Here is a 17,114-nt window from a genome sequence, read left to right on the forward strand (position 1 = left end):
TGTGTATGCATTTATATGGAGGCTACGTATGCCTTTTTTTATGTAGTTCTGTACTTGAGCTGTTCTTGTCTATTGATGTTATGTATTATACCATTCTGTATTGTGTTTCATGTTTTGTGTGGACCCCAGGAAGAGTAGCTGCTGCTTTTGCAACTGCTAATGGTGATCCTAATAAAATACCAAATAGCTCACCATATCAAAAGTTTTTGTGCATCCCCATTATCCACAGAAAAGAGGCTTCCCGGTCTGAGTAAGGCATTTTGATGAGGAAGTTGACATCTGTCGCCAAATTCAAAGTGGAGCCATTTTGGCCCCCCTCTCGAACCGTGGCAATCGCACCACTGCCCAACACACCCACAGCTGCTACCATGACTTTGACAATTCAATTAATCGATGCAACAGTGTTTGGATGCGAGCCCAGATTAACACAGAGGACCATCTCTTGGACTGCTAATTTTTTCTTAGTTGCCAAACCTGCTGTTGCTAGCAGGTGTGGACATGAGTACAATTACACGACTCCCACTGAAACCCAGGAAAATACGTAATCTGTGTAAAATTCCTCAGTTTTGATTGACTGGTTGAGTCCGGAGTATGCATTTCACACCTTCACAAAGTGTATTTCAGCCAGCTTTTGACAGGTCAGGCCGGTAGCCCTGCACGCTTAGTAATGCATATTATTTTTTGTCTGCCTGTGTATTAGTATGCATGGAGCATAGTGAGGTTCTTAAAAGCTGTCCATATTTGACAGCCGAGGAGGTTGGCTTTCCAGTGGACTCAGACAGTGCACCCCAAACTCGATTGGAAATCATAATTGCATTCGCTCTCAGATAAAGAGAATCCCTCGACGTTCTATCGCTCCTGAGGCAACACACCACAGGGATAAAGGACCACAACTTGTTCTATGAAGGAAGTCATCAAGTAAGAGTGGCATTTTGAATATACCTCATTTGAAAGCTAAAGTTGATCAGACTGAAATAGATGCAACTGCCATGCTTATGAATTTGGATAATGTAATGATTATTCAACATTTTAATTACAGAATGCCCTTCTTAGTCCCATTTAAAATGCCCTCTTTTGCTGCCGTTGTAAATATCAAGAGTGTTACTTTTAGGCTATTCCCACAAAATCTGCCTTTATTTCTATCACCATGTCCATGTTCATTCCGGGTTTTCTGTAAGACCCCTGTAGCCTCTGAGTGGATGTGGGAGTGCATGTAGGAGTTGGCCATATCAATAGGCAAGCAAATGTGTAACCCAGTAAACCCACACTAAATAGTATGGTCTGCACTGATAAGGCCAGCATTATGTAAAGCTGTTTCTGTACATTTCTTATGGTATGCTATATTGCAGTGTTACCTAATACTGAGTTTGCTGCAGTATAACCAGAAATACATACATCTTGAGACAATGTTACAACTCTATGGTATTCTGTGCACTGTACTCTGATACTTCTACATCATGTCCGTTACTGTGGCTCATTTCCCCCACTGTCCTTTTCCTTTTCTACCAGTGCAAACAAAACCACTATGTTTCTGATGGGCAAAGCCAAGGCTGGAATTCAATTGTTGCAGACGGTGGATTGTCTGCATTGTACTTTCAGAAGTGTGTTTGATTTGCAGAGCAGTGTATCCTTGAAGGAGAGAGTCCACACAGCACCCAGCAAAATGGGAACATTCCCAGAACATTAGCTAAGATTCACATTAAGTTTTAGTTAGGGTTTTATGTAACATTAGAATGAAAACATACATTTTTAGTATATACATTTTTAGTGTATATATATATATATACTAAAAATGTATATACTAAAAATGTATGTTTTTAGTATATATACATTTTTAGTATATATATATATATATATACTAAAAATGTATGTTTTCATTCTAATGTTACATATATACAGTGCCTTGCGAAAGTATTCGGCCCCCTTGAACTTTGCGACCTTTTGCCACATTTCAGGCTTCAAACATAAAGATATAAAACTGTATATTTTTGTGAAGAATCAACAACAAGTGGGACACAATCATGAAGTGGAATGACATTTAAGCGATAATATTGAAATGGAAGGAGTATCAGACCACTGCAAATATACCAAGACCTAGCCGTCCCTCTAAACTTTCAGCTCATACAAGGAGAAGACTGATCAGAGATGCAGCCAAGAGGCCCATGATCACTCTGGATAAACTCAAAACAAACAAAAAATCTGAATTCTTTGTCCTCTGGGTTTTGCCTGCTACGTAAGTTCTATTACACTCACAGACATGATTCAAACCGTTTTAGAAACTTCAGTGTTTTCTATCCAAATGTACTAATAATATGTATACCTTATATTCTGGGGATGAGCAGCAGGAAGTTGAATTTGGGCATGCTATTTATCCAAAAGTGAAAACGCTGCCCCCTATCCCGAAGAAGTTTTAACAAGGCACACCTGCTGAATGAAAAACATTCCAGGTGATTGCCTCATGAAGCTGTTAGAAAGAATGACAAGATTAGGCAAAGGGGGATATCCAAATATATTTTGATTTGTTTAACACTTTTTTGGTTACTACATAGTTTTGCTGTCTATTATTCTACATTGTAGAAAATAAAAACACCTGGAATGAGTAGGTGTGTCCAAACTTTTAACTGGTACTGTATATTCAGTCCATACGGAAAGTATTCAGACCAACTGACTTCATCCACATTTAGTTACATTACAGCATCATTCGAAAATTGGTCAAATTGTTTTTTCCCTCGTCAATCTACACACAATACCCCATAATGACAAAACAAAAACAGATTTTTAGATATTGTTAAAAATAAAGGAAATATCACAATCCCGTAAGTATTCTGACCCTATACGCAATACTTTGTTGAATCACCTTTGGCAGCGATTACAGCATTGGGTCATCTTGGGCATGATGCTACATACTTGCCACACCTAGTACTGTATATTTGGGTAGTTTCTCCCATTCTTCTCTACAGATCCTCTCAATCTGTGTCAGGTTCGATGGGGAGCGTCCAAGCAAAGCTAATTTCAGGTCTCTCCAGAGATGTTCGATCGAGTTCTGACTGGCCCACTCAAGGACATTCAGAGACTTGAAGCAACTCCTGCATTGTCTTGGCTGTGTGCTTAGGGTCGCTGTGTGTTGGAAGGTGAACTTTTGTCCCAGTCTGAGGTCCTGAGCGCTGTGGAGCAGGTTTTCATCAAATATCTCTCTGTACTTTGCTCCGCCCATAAGTCCCTCAATCCTGACTACTCTCCCAGTCCCTGTCGCTGAAAACATCCCCACCGCATGATGCTACCACCATCGTTCTTCACCGTAGGGATGGTGCCAGGTTTCAGGCCAAAGAGTTCTATCTTGGTTTCATCAGACCAGAGGATCTTGTTTTTCATGGTCCGAGAGTCCTTTAATTGCCTTTTGGTAAACACCAAGCGGGCTGTCCTATGCCTTTTACTGAAGAGTGGCTTCCATCTGGACACTTTACTATAAAGTCCTGATTGGTGGAGTGCTGCAGAGATGGTTGTCCTTGTTTTCCCATCTCCACAGAGGAATTCTGTCAGAGTGATCTTCAGGTTCTTGGTCACCTCCCTGACCAAGGCCTTTCTCCCTCGACCCCCCCTCCCCCTCAAAGGTGCAGACTCTGGCCGCAAAACCCGAACCTATAGGGGAGGGTCTGGGTGGACATCTATCCACTGTGGCGACTCTGGTGCGGGACGTAGACACCGCTCCACCTCTGGCTCACCCCACTTTGGTACCGCCTCTGGTGCGGGGACCCTCGTCGCTGACCCCGGACTGGGGACCCTCGCTGCGGGCCACGGACTGGGCACCCTCGCTGCGGGCCCCGGACTGGGCACCCTTGCTGGAGGCGCCGGACTGGCCCGTGAAGCAGGCACCGTACTCACCAGGCTGGGGAGACCTACTGGAGGCCTGATCCGTGGGGGGCCTGGACTGGGGAACCTCGTTGCGGGCTCCGGACTGGGCACCCACGCTGCGGGCCCCACACTGGGCTCCCTTGTTGGAGGCGCCGGACTGGCCCGTGAAGCAGGCACCGGACTCACCAGGCTGGGGAGACCTACTGGAGGCCTGATCCGTGGGGGGCCTGGACTGGGGAACCTCGTTGCGGGCCCCGGACTGGGCACCCTCGCTGCGGGCCCTGGACTGGGCACCCTCACTGTGGGCCCCGGACTGGGCATCCTTGCTGGAGGCCCCGGACTGGCCCATGGAACAGGCACCAGACTCACCAGGCTGGGGAGACCTGGTCCGTGGAGGAGGAATGGGATGAACGAGGCTGGGGAGACCTACTGGAGGCCTGGTCCTTGTAGGAGACACAGGATGAACCGGCCTGTGGGGGAGCAATGGAGCTCTGGTGCGTAGCCTTTGCACCACTCTTTCAGGCTGAATGCTCACTCTAGCCCGGCACCTCCAGAGTGCAGGCACAGGCCGCACCGGCCTGTGGGGGAGCACTGGAGCTCTGGTGCTTAGCACCTGCACCTCTCCTTTTGGCTGCATGCCCACTTTAGCCCTGAACGTGCGGGGAGCTGGAACAGGTCACACTGGGTTCTCCTGGCGAACTGGGGATACCGTGCGTAGTGCTGGCGCAGGATAACCTGGGCCGAAGAGACGCACCGGAAACCAGGAGCGCTGAGCCGGCACAATCACTCCTGGCTGAATGCTAACTCTAGCACGGCAACTGCGGGGAGCTTGCAGAGAGCGCACCGGGCTATGAGAGCGCACTGGAGACACATGGCGCTGAGCCGCATAACCTGGTGCCTGACTAGTCACTCTCTCCCCACGGTAAGCATGGAGAGTTGGCTCAGGTCTATAACCTGACTCCGTCAATCCCCCCGTGTGCTTCCCAATTTTTTTGGGGGGGGGCTGCCTCTCGTGCCTGCTTCGCTGACTTGCCTCCTCATATCGCCTCTTTTCCGCCTTTTCTGCCTCCAGCTCCTCCTTGGGACGGCGATATTCCCCAGCCTACCTCCAGGGTCCCTTACCGTCCAGGATTTCCTGTCCATGAGTCCCCCTTACCATGCTGCTTGGTCCCTTGTTAGTGGGTAGTTCTGTCATGGCCGTCGTAAGAAGTGGACTAAGGTGCAGCCTGGTGAGCGTACATTTTTCTTCTATTTAAATGTCGCCAACAAAACAATACACAACGACCGTGAAGCTTACAGGGCTAAGTGCCACAAACAAAGTTATCTTCCCACAAATAACAAAGGGAAAAAGGCTACCTAAGTATGATTCCCAATCAGAGACAACGAATGACAGCTGTCCCTGATTGAGAACCATACCCGGCCAAAACAGAGAAATACAAAAACATAGAACATAAAATGCCCGCCCAAATCACATAATGAGGATTTAAAAAAATGTCATCTCCCATTTTAGAATGAAGCTGTGAAAATGTGGAAAAAGGGGTCTGCATACTTTCTGAATATATGTACCTTCTCTTTCTGTGTACCTTTCTCACACTCGAAATCTCAGATCAAGTATGGCGCCAATACAGCATGTAACCTTAAATTACTTGAAACAAACCAATGTGGTTCTATAGTCAAGAGGCTTTATTTGCATTGCTTCACCCAATTATTACCTGCCCACACTCACAGCACGCTCAGCAATATGTCTACGTTGAATTTGTATTTTTTTTATTCAGGCCGCTTAACAGATTGGAGATTATAAAAGCACAAACACTCTACTGAAATGCCAAACATTGACTTATGAAGACCTCACTTTTTGATTCCAGCCCACACCTCTGATTATATGCAGTTTGTGGTGTCAAAACAATATTGTCTATTAACTTAAATCTACATATTTGGACAAAAGGAATGCAGGAATGTCATGAATCAGTAGTCTCTCATGACTATGAAACGTTAAAATGTCAGGAGGCTATGGGATAATGGGGATATGAGGAACAATTCTACTGGTGAGCTGGTTACTGCATTACAGATTTCTGGGACAAATCATGATTTTGCACCTGCCATCTTTTAAATTTTACAAGGAGGGGAGTGGGTCAAATATGTTTTAATCTGAGAGATTTAACATCAATTACATCTGGAATTCAAGCAAACCCTCAATACGAATGTCTATGCAGTCTTTTGAATGTACAGAGGGGCAAAAAAGTATTGTCAGCCACCAATTGTGCAAGTTCTCCCACTTAAAAAGATGAGAGAGGCCTGTAATTTTCATCATAGGTACACTTCAACTATGACAGACAAAAGGAGAAAACAAAATCCAGAAAATCACATTGTATGATTTTTGTATGAATTTATTTGCAAATTATGGTGGAAAATAAGTATTGTTACTGGAACATTGCGTCATTACATTACCTTGCATAAACAGTCTGGTTCATCCTTGGGAGCAATTTCCAAACGCCTGCAAGTACAACGTTCATCTGTACAAACAATAGTATGCGAGTATAAACACCATGGCCATCATACCGCTCAGGAAGGAGACGCGTTCTGTCTCCAAGAGATGAACAAACTTTGGTGCGAAAAGTGCAAATCAATCCCAGAACTACAGCAAAGGACCTTGTGAAGATGCTGGAGGAAACAGGTACAAAAGTATCTATATCCACAGAAAAACTTGTTCTATATTGACATAACCTGAAAGGCCGCACGGCAAGGAAGAAGCCACTGCTCCAATACCGCCATAAAAAAAGCCAGACTACGGTTTGCAACTGCACATAGGGACAAAACTCTGACATTTGGTGAAATGTCCTCTAGTCTGATGAAACAAAAATAGAACTGTTTGGCCATCATGACCATCGTTATTATGTTTGGAGGAAAAAGGAGGATGCTTGCAAGCCGAAGAACACGATCCCAACCGTGAAGCTCGGTGGTGTCAGCATCATGTTGTGGGGGTGCTTTGCTGCAGGAGGGACTGGTGGACTTCGCAAACTAAATGGCATCATGAGGGGGGCAAATGATGTGGATATGTTGAAGCAACATCCCAAGACATCAGTCAGGAAGTTAAAGCTCGGTCGCAAATGGGTCTTCCAAACGAACAATGACCCCAAGCATACTTCTAAAGTTGTGGAAAAATGGCTTAAGGACAACAAAGTCAAGGTATTGGAGTGGCCATCACAAAGCCCTGACCTCGATCCCATAGAAAATGTGTGTGCAGAACTGACAAAGCGTGTGCGAGCAAGGAGGCCTACAAACCTGACTCAGTTACACCAGCTCTGTCAGGAGGAATGGGCCCAAATTCACCCACCTTATTGTGAGAAGCTTGTGGAAGGCTACCCAAAACGTTTGACCCAAGTTAAACAATTTAAAGGCAATGCTACCAAATACTAATTGAATGTGTAAACTTCTGACCCACTGGGAATGTGACGAAAGCAACAAAAGCTTAAATAAATCAACATCTTTATTATTCTGACATTTCACATTCTTATAATAAAGTGGTGATCCTAACTTACCTAAGACAGGGAATTTTTACTTGGATTAAATGTCAGGAATTGTGAAAAACTGAGTTTAAATGTATTTGGCTAAGGTATGTAAACTTCAGACTTCAACTGTATCTGTTAAACTGAATGACTTTCCACCATGAATTGTTTCATCAAGTGCAACCTTCATTATACCAACTGCAATAAAAACCCATCGCCACAGTAATCACACATGTAAATTAGGTGTCACTCCTTTGTCATTAGACCCTTGTTCGCCGCTCTCTTATTGAACATCCCATCCAAGGTCTACCAAATGAGAAATGTGCTTCATTTGTCATTGAGGCGTTGCACAGTTCAGCTAATTAATATATGAATGTACAATAACCAAATTAACTGTACTTATCCATATTAATCAAAACGGATGAAGGTGAACGGCGTATGGCAAGGGGGATGTGTGAGTTGGGCAACCTCCCAACACCACACTAATGAATACAGATGAGGCCTCGTTAAGCATTGGTGAAGAAGGCGGGCGAGGAACAGAGAAATAATGAAGTCGGTAACAAAGAAGTCTTTTGCTCTTGAATCTCCACTTTTATTTAATATTTGCCTTCGAAAACCTTAACAAGTTGGTAGAAAACAAGAAGTGAAACTAAGAATTTCAGCATGCAAAACTGGAATTGCAGGGTGAAGGCAATGGCAAGGATTCTTAATAAGTGTCTTTCTTGGGTGAGCTTCCCAAAAACATTAAGATTGTGAATATTACTAAAATAATCTTAAATCCATTGGTAGACAATGGATGAACGCTAAACATGATCCCAGTAGTTGAGGGTAATCCCAGGATACTTAGAGCAAACCTAGCCTGCATTTTCAAATATTGTGGTGGCAGCATCATATCATGGTTATTCTTGTCACCGGCAGGGTCTGGGGATTTTTTCCGGATTAAAATATATATGAAAGGAGCAAAGTCAAGGTAACATTTTGTTTTGAAAACCTGCCCCAGTCTTCTGAATACCTAACCCTGGCATATAATTGTATTTTCCAGTGGGATATTAACACAAGATATAATGCCAAAGACTTGCTTGATAATCAGAGACAAAGTTTGAACATTGCTGTCCATCAATGTCTCCCAACCAAATTTAGTGATCTTGAGCAATTTTGACAAAAACAATGGATATATGTTGCCCTCTGAGTTGTGTAGAGTTCAGAGAATCTTATAAAAAAATTATTTACACATGTAATTGCTGCCAAAGGCGCTTCCACCAAAACCTCTGGGTTGTGAAGACACACAGTACACAATCTAGACATCTTTTTTAATTTTGTTACTATTAATTTGAAAAAAATTCTATACTTTTTCTTCCACTTATAAAATGTGGAGCAGGTTGTGTAGCTCTGTAGGAAATTGTATTTAATCTTTTTTTAGATAGAAAATGTGTGTAGACTCACTAGGCACTACACTTGTTTAGTAAGAAATATTTGAATACCGTAATATGCAAGTTGTTAATGCATCATACAAAAAAAACTTTACAGTCACAAGAAAACGATTTTTTGTTTTCTTGTTCCTCATCCAATTTTTTTTTTTTTTTTTAAATCTTACAGTACAGCTCAACATTTAACTTAACAAAATTAATACCACTGACAAAATACGTATTTCAAAACACCAACCGGGTTAATGAAATTTTCAGTCCATATTTTTCACTCCATATTCTTCCTAACGAAAGTCTCTTTCTCGCAAATCATCAAAGTCTACAAGGATGGTCTCACAATACCATGCTCGGTCCGCATGGAGCCTACAGGCCCAAGGCCGAGCACACTGCATTTTTAAGGCCTCCTTCGGTTCCACTTTCACACAGCTACTCACAAAATGTAATACGTTCTCCCACATAGAAAATGCAGATCCATCCCAATCCCAGCATTTGGGTAAATCAAGGAGAGCACAGTCCTCCCTTGTGCAAGAAGCACATAGCCAATTTGGATCCTCCTCAGTCATGTCCATGTTGCAGAATGCCTGGGCCCATCAGAGAATGGCAGGAGGTGTGCAATTCCCTGACGTTCACGAAGTGAAAATAAATGTCCAACAGATTTTCCAAGTCCGGGTAAAAGTCTCTAAGTATTGATGTCATAGAATAAATGGACAGTCCAATACGCACTGTTCTCCTGTCCGACAGCTAGCAGTGAGGGAGATGATGGCACAAGAACAGGGCGCAAACGCTCCTCTTCATATTCTAGCTCCGTAGGGCTAGTAGCAGGCCTGGCTAGCATATGAAAAAAACGCCATTTAACATCATTTAAGTCCAGTGATAACTTCAGAAAACATACTATAGGTTCTAGAGTCCTTAAAACTCTCAGCAAAACACAGCTGCCACCAATGTAACAAGCTGTTTTGGAAGTTCAGAGAGTGGAACAACTATAGGAAAGTTAAGACTGGACCAGGCAGCATATTTGAACTCTACAAGATGTGACTTTGTTATTGACAGGCATCCATCATCTCAGTTATGTCACCTCACATTGAATGTATTTACTTGCACATGACAAAATGTATTTATCTCCAGCAGAGTACAAATTTAGACAGCTTTTCAAAAAGTTGCTATGGAAAAGTTTTGGGAAGGTGCAACTTTTTCTGTGCCCACAAACCACGTGAAAATAGTTAGCCTATAGAAAATGGACTACCTCATTGACACAACTCTGGGCAATAAAGGGCTCTAATTTTAACCAGTTTTGCCCACTGGGCACCCTTTATTAAGTCTGCAATGGGGAGCTGGCTGGTAGGAATAAAGACTGGAGAACACAGCACACAAAACAAAAACATCAACTCCAAGCATCAAATTAATTTTCTTAAATCAGATTTGCCGAGCAATACAGACTTCTGCTGATTTCTGATTTCCCAGCGAGATATCAAAATGTAATGAAATTGAGCTAGTTCTTTTCCGGACCATGCTTTGCCGTTTTCAGTTTAGCTTCTTTTTATAGCAATACAAGGACACTATTATACCATGAATGTGACCCAAATAGCACGCTATTTTCTGCATAGTGCACAACTTTTGACCAGTAGTGCACTATATCGCGAACAGGGTACTATTTGGGCCACAGCCCATATGGTGGTGGTCTTTGAAGCCAGGAGGAAATGAAGAAACATCAAAGGAACCAATTATAAGCTACACTGATGTCATCTGCTTGAAGTTTAGGGCTGATTGTCTGTCTGCAATATAGGACATTAACGTTTGCCTTCAAAACATACAAAGCAGATTAATGAGATGCATATGTTGGATCTTAGGACCACCGTTGATGCTAGATTCGATTATTGTTTCAAAAAGCATCATTGACCACTTTTAATGGAAGCGTATTGAATGTTCAGCACATACTTCTCTGTTAGATCTCAGTTGCTCATTTAAAAGTATAATTCATTGTCTTAAATGTGAGAATGAGAATTACAGAACTTGTACAATTGGTCGCATGAGCGATATCTTAAATTGCTTCTTACACTTCAGATGAATCTATCACTTGACATACAGTATAAAACTCTTCTGGTGATGAGATAAGATATTGAGTAATGTGTTACACACTTTGATACTTTTATTAAAATGTTTACATTTTCAATCCAAATAGAAAAATCTGTCTGTGTACTGAACAAAGTGTCTGAAATAAGAAAACAATCACTGGCAGTTCGATCTCTGAACCATTTCATAGGAGAACGAGTTTAGATAGCTCAATTCCGATCTTTTGACAATTATTTGGCATATCTGATATTTTTTCCCATTGTGTAAACAGCAAAAAAAACACATCTTTTGACTTCTGACTTTCACTTGCATGTGGTTCTCAATTTTGAGAAATTCTGATCCTCCATATGCAACCTTAGTTGGAACAGAAGGCTGAGTAGACACAGCCCAATTCTAATATTTTTCCAATTTATGACTGAAGTGTTTTTTTTCTTGCATATGACCTGCCTTCCCCAAGATAACCACCCCAAATTTTAAAGGAACAGTGACAGGAAATTAGATTTGCATCTGTATTCTATTTCAAAGGCAACATCCATGTGAATGTGCACCTTTGATATGGGTCATATATATAACTGAGTGTGGACAGTCAGAGCAAATGAATGGATATGAAGAAAAAATCTGAATTGGGTTTTTAGGGTGGCTGTGTAAACATAGTGGTCAACAACACTATCTTCAAATGTTCTGAAAGCTATTCCCATGTGATTCCATAATCAGAACTTTGAACCACTCATTATTTCATTACCCTCGATACAACCATTTCATATATTCTGTGATAACCTTTACCCACGTCAATGGCCTTTATTGTCAAATATGTGGATGTGAATAATGACAGACGAGCATAGTTTTCCAAAAGTCTATCCTGTCACCTCTCCAAAGGTGGGCCCTTATAATGACTGTGTCTGAATCTCCGCTCTTGGAGCAGGTACAGTGGGCAAAAAAGTATTTAGTCAGCCCCCAATTGTGCAAGTTCTCCCACTTAAAAAGATGAGAGAGGCCTGTAATTTTCATCATAGGTACACTTCAACTATGACAGACAAATGAGAAAAAAAATCCAGAAAATCACATTGTAGGATTTTTAATGAATTTATTTGCAAATTATGGTGGAAAATAAGTATTTGGTCAATAACAAAAGTTGATCTCAATACTTTGTTATATACCCTTTGTTGGCAATGACAGAGGTCAAACGTTTTCTGTAAGTCTTCACAAGGTTTTCACACACTGTTGCTGGTATTTTGGCCCATTCCTCTATGCAGATCTCCTCTAGAGCAGTGATGTTTTGGGGCTGTTGCTGGGAAACACGGACTTTCAACTCCCTCTAAAGATTTTCTATTGGGTTGAGATCTGGAGACTGGCTAGGCCACTCAAGGACCTTGAAATGCTTCTTACGAAGCCACTCCTTCGTTGCCCGGGCGGTGTGTTTGGGATCATTGTCATGCTGAAAGACCCAGCCACGTTTCATCTTCAATGCCCTTGCTGATGGAAGGAGGTTTTCACTCAAAATCTCACGATACATGGCCCCATTCATTCTTTCATTTACTCGGATCAGTTGTCCTGGTCCCTTTGCAGAAAAACAGCACCAAAGCATGATGTTTCCATCCCCATGCTTCACAGTAGGTATGGTGTTCTTTGGATGCAACTCAGCATTCTTTTTCCTCCAAACACGACAAGTTGAGTTTTTACCAAAATGTTCTATTTTGGTTTCATCTGACTATATGACATTCTCCCAATCTTCTTCTGGGTCATCCAAATGCTCTCTAGCAAACTTCAGACAGGCCAGGACATGTACTGGCTTAAGCAGGGGGACACGTCTGGCACTGCAGGATTTGAGTCCCTGGTGGCGTAGTGTGTTACTGATGGTAGGCTTTGTTACTTTGGTCCATGCTCTCTGCAGGTCATTCACTAGGTCCCCCCGTGTGGTTCTGGGATTTTTGCTCACCGTTCCTGTGATCATTTTGACCCCACTGGGTGAGATCTTGTGTGGAGCCCCAGATCGAGGGAGATTATCAGTGGTCTTGTATGTCTTCCATTTCCTAATAATTGCTCCCACAGTTGATTTCTTCAAACCAAGCTGCTTACCTATTGCAGACTCAGTCTTTCCAGCCTGATGCAGCTCTACAATTTTGTTTCTGGTGTCCTTTGACAGCTCTTTGATCTTGGCCATAGTGGAGTTTGGAGTGTGACTGTTTGAGGTTGTGGACAGGTGTCTTTTATACTGATAACAAGTTCAAACAGGTGCCATTAATACAGGTAACGAGTGGAGGACAGAGGAGCCTCTTAAAGAAGAAGTTACAGGTCTGTGAGAGCCAGAAATCTTGCTTGTTTGTAGGTGACCAAATATTTATTTTCCACCATAATTTGCAAATAAATAAATTAAAAATCCTACAATGTCATTTTCTGGATTTTTTTCTCTCATTTTGTCTGTCATAGTTGAAGTGTACCTATGATGAAAATTACAGACCACTTGCACAATTGGTGGCCGACTAAATACTTTTTTGTCCCACTGTAGATGAGAACACCTTCCTAATGTTGAGTTGCACTCCCACCCACCCCCTCCTTTTGCCCACAGGGATGCTTGCCTATGTGGACTCCAATGAGTCACACAGTTGTGTCAAGTTGGCTGGATGTCCTATGGGTGGTGGACCATTCTGTAACGCACAATGAGTGAATGTGTGTGGAGTCAGGCGCAGAGAGCAAAGGATGCGGGAAAAACACGCTTTAATGTCCAAAATCAAAATAGTATATACCCAACACAGGCGTAACTATTAAAACAAATAGTACCATTAGGTACAATACCAGTACAGCGAAAAAATCCAACAAAACACTAACACCTCTCACAAATACAGTAGTACAAGCCCGCACAAAAAGAAGCGGGCTAAACAAACTTAAATAACCCCACCCTAACAACCAAACAAGAAACAGGTGAAACCAATTAGACAAAACCAAACGAACACAGAACAAAGGATCGGTGGCAGCTAGTAGACCGGCGACGACGACCGCCGAGCGCCACCTCAACCAGAAGGGGAGCCAACGTCGGTAATATTCGTGACACATTCTTGATGCACATGTGAAAAACCCAGCATTATTGCAGTTCTTGACACAAACCGGTGCGCCTGGCACACCCCATTCAAAGGCACTTAAATATTTTGTCTTGCCCATTCACCCTCTGTATGGCACACATACACAATCCATGTCTCATGGCTTAAAAATCATTCTTCAATGAGCCCCTTCATCTACACTGATTGAAGTGGATTTAAAAAGTGTCATCAATAAGGGATCATAGCGTTCACCTGGATTCACCTGGTCAGTCTATATCATGGAAAGAGCAGGTGTTTTAATATTTTGTATACCCAATGTATATTAAATATTATGGCATTGAGGAAAGCACTCTCCACAGGGTTGAGAGGAGCTGTACATTACTGTCTTTACATCTTGTATTTGTGCTGAATCACACAATGAGTAACTACCTCAATAAAAAATAATAACCTTCGCCAGCCGAGGCGAAGCTGTCTGTCCTTCATAACCCTGGGGTTTAAATGAAAGAAGAAATTGACAGAGGAAGTGCCGAAAGCCCTACAGAGAGTCATAACCGGACATCCCTCCACAGATGTTAAATCGTCTCATTAAACCCAGGGGGAAAAGAGAGAGTCGAGACCAACAAAAACATTCAGTATACTGGTATATTCTGCAGCAATCTGTTACCACAGATCTGAGTGGCAGCCTATTCAATAGGTACATCCCCGTAGAGAAAATCAACCAGACATAGCTTGAAAAGACTGCCAATTCTTCAGATTATTCATTAGAGGCAGAACGAGAAGGAGTGAGAAATAATTTAAACACGATGAATGCTCCCACGTCCACGAGAATACAATTTAGAAATCATTTAGTCTTTGACAATACTTCTGTTGGGGTGAGATAATTGTGTGTCGGAAACTGTGTGGTGTTCAAGATAAAATGTGAATGTGTTTTTTTTCCATAGTGGCAAAAAAGCAAGCGTTGAATGTTCCATCTCCTCAATTTAGAAAGGGCTGTCCAAGTTATTGCTCCAAGCCTGGGTCAACAACAACAGTATTGAAAGAAAAGCATTACATATTATGCAGAGAACTGTAATTTCTCCAAATCATGTCCATGCTTTGACTTGGCTTGACTGTCAAAAAAACTCAATTTGCTAAAACCTCTTTTCATTATACCATCTTAGAACTGATTTAGTCATAATTGACATAATGTGGTCTGCTCCGTGATAACAGTAACACACAATTGAAGACTTTTGACAAGCATTAGTGACACACTTAGGAGAACTGACATTTTACAACTATGCCAAATTATGTAACCTCAGGAATAAGGAATAAGCACGACGCACAAAGTATCCAGGTGGCTGTATCGACTCCGACAGCATATCCCGAGAGAGTCATGTTTTCGTGAAACAGAGTATGTTACAATCTGGAAAGCAACCCTTGCCCTAATTTCGTCTACCTTGTTATCTAGAGACTGGACATTTGCGAGTAATATACTCGGAAGCGGTGTGCGTGCCTCTGAAGTCTGACCAGAAGACCACTCCGTCTACCTCTTCTCCGCTGGTGTTATTTTGGGTCAGCCTCTGGAATCAGTTCAAATGCCCTGGGGGGTTAGGACAAAGGATCTGCTTCGGGAAAGTCGCATTCCTGGTCGTAGTGCTGGTAAGTTGACGTCGCTCTGATATCCAATAGTTCTTCCCAGCTATATGTAATAATACTTAAGATTTTCTGGGCTAACAATGTAAGAAATAATACAATAAAAAACTAAATAATGCAAAGTTTCCTAAGGACTAGAAGCAAGGCAGCCCTCTCTGTCGGTGCCATCTTGAACAAGATTTGTGTGTGTGTGTATATATATATATATATATATATAGAGTGAAATTAATATTTAAATATATTGTAACCATTATTTGCATTGTAAGCACTGCTATAGTAGTTCACTAAACTACAGAGTTTGGTGTCCATTGAATTTGTTGTCTCTGGCTCTTTTATCAGATTCTGAATGAATAAAAACATAGTTTGAAATTGTTTGATCCACCTTAGATCAGGAGTGTTTGCAATTAAAATGACCTAACAAGAAAAACTCCAGCCCTTTAGTCATAGCACAGTTATCTAAAATAATACTTTTGTCATAGTCTATGTGTCACGCCCTGACCTTAGAGAGCCTTTTTATGTCTCTTTTGGTTTGGTCAGGGTGTGATTTGGGGTTTTGTTTTTCTATGATTTTGGCCAGGTATGGTCCTCAATCAGGGACAGCTGTCTATCGTTGTCTCTGATTGGGAACCATACACACTTTCCCTCTTTTCTTTGTGGGAAGTGAACTTTGTTTGTGGCACTTAGCCCTTAAGCTTCACGGTTGTTTTTGTATTGTTTATTGTTTTTGTCTGCGTCATCCTAATAAAAAGGAATATGTACGCTCACGACGCTGTGCTTTGTTCCTCTTCGTCAGACGCCCGTGACACTACGAATAGGTCCCAGAGTTTTACCCTACCAGGTCATGAGAACGGGAAATCTCCGGGCCCCAGAAAAGACACATACTGATATCCCCTGAAACCAAATAACGAATTAGGTTACTTCGTGGAATAAGGAATAAGCACGGTGCTGTATGTTTCATGATTAACAACATGGTGTAATTGTAGCAACAAACAGAAACTCAAGTCCTTTTTTCACCTGACCTAGCATTCTTCACAATCAAATGCCGACCGTATTATCTCCTAAGTGAATTCTCCTCGGTTATTGTCACAGCCGTGTATATCCCCCCTCAAGCTGATACCACGGCGGCCCTCTAGGAACTTCACTAGACTTTATGCAAACTGGAAACCATAAATCCTGAGGCTGCATTTATTGTAGCTGGGGATTTTAACAAAGCAATTTTGAGAACAAGGACACCTAAATTCTATCAGCATATTGACTGTAGCACTGAAGCTGGTAAAACACTGGATCACTGCTTCTCGAACTTCCGCGATGCATACAAGGCCCTCCTTCGACCTCCTTTCGGAAAATCTGACCACGACTCCATTTTGCTCCTCCCTTCCTATAGGCAGAAACTCAAACAGGATGTACCCGTGCTAAGAAATATTTAACGCTGGTCTGACCAATCAGAATCCATGCTTCAATATTGTTTTGTTCATGTGGACTGGGACATGTAGCCTCAGAGAATAATATTGACGTATGCGCTGATTTGGTGAGTGAGTTTATAAGGAAGTGAATGGGGTATGTTGTACCTACTGTGACTATTAAAACCTACCCTA

At 42.2% G+C, this 17,114-nt stretch overlaps 1 long non-coding RNA gene across 1 annotated transcript in view; it reads left to right on the plus strand.

Moving 5' to 3' along the window:
* Positions 1–794: 794 nt before the first annotated feature.
* LOC135527006 (uncharacterized) overlaps positions 795–17,114 on the plus strand; it is a 69,731-nt gene continuing 53,411 nt past the window's right edge. The window contains exons 1-2 of the long non-coding RNA XR_010453380.1: positions 795–918; positions 15,335–15,525. This is a non-coding gene — a long non-coding RNA (uncharacterized LOC135527006). The remainder of the gene's footprint in view (positions 919–15,334; positions 15,526–17,114) is intronic.

This window comes from Oncorhynchus masou, chromosome 32 (genome assembly GCF_036934945.1).
Source record: "Oncorhynchus masou masou isolate Uvic2021 chromosome 32, UVic_Omas_1.1, whole genome shotgun sequence".
Taxonomy (NCBI): Eukaryota; Metazoa; Chordata; class Actinopteri; order Salmoniformes; family Salmonidae; genus Oncorhynchus; species Oncorhynchus masou.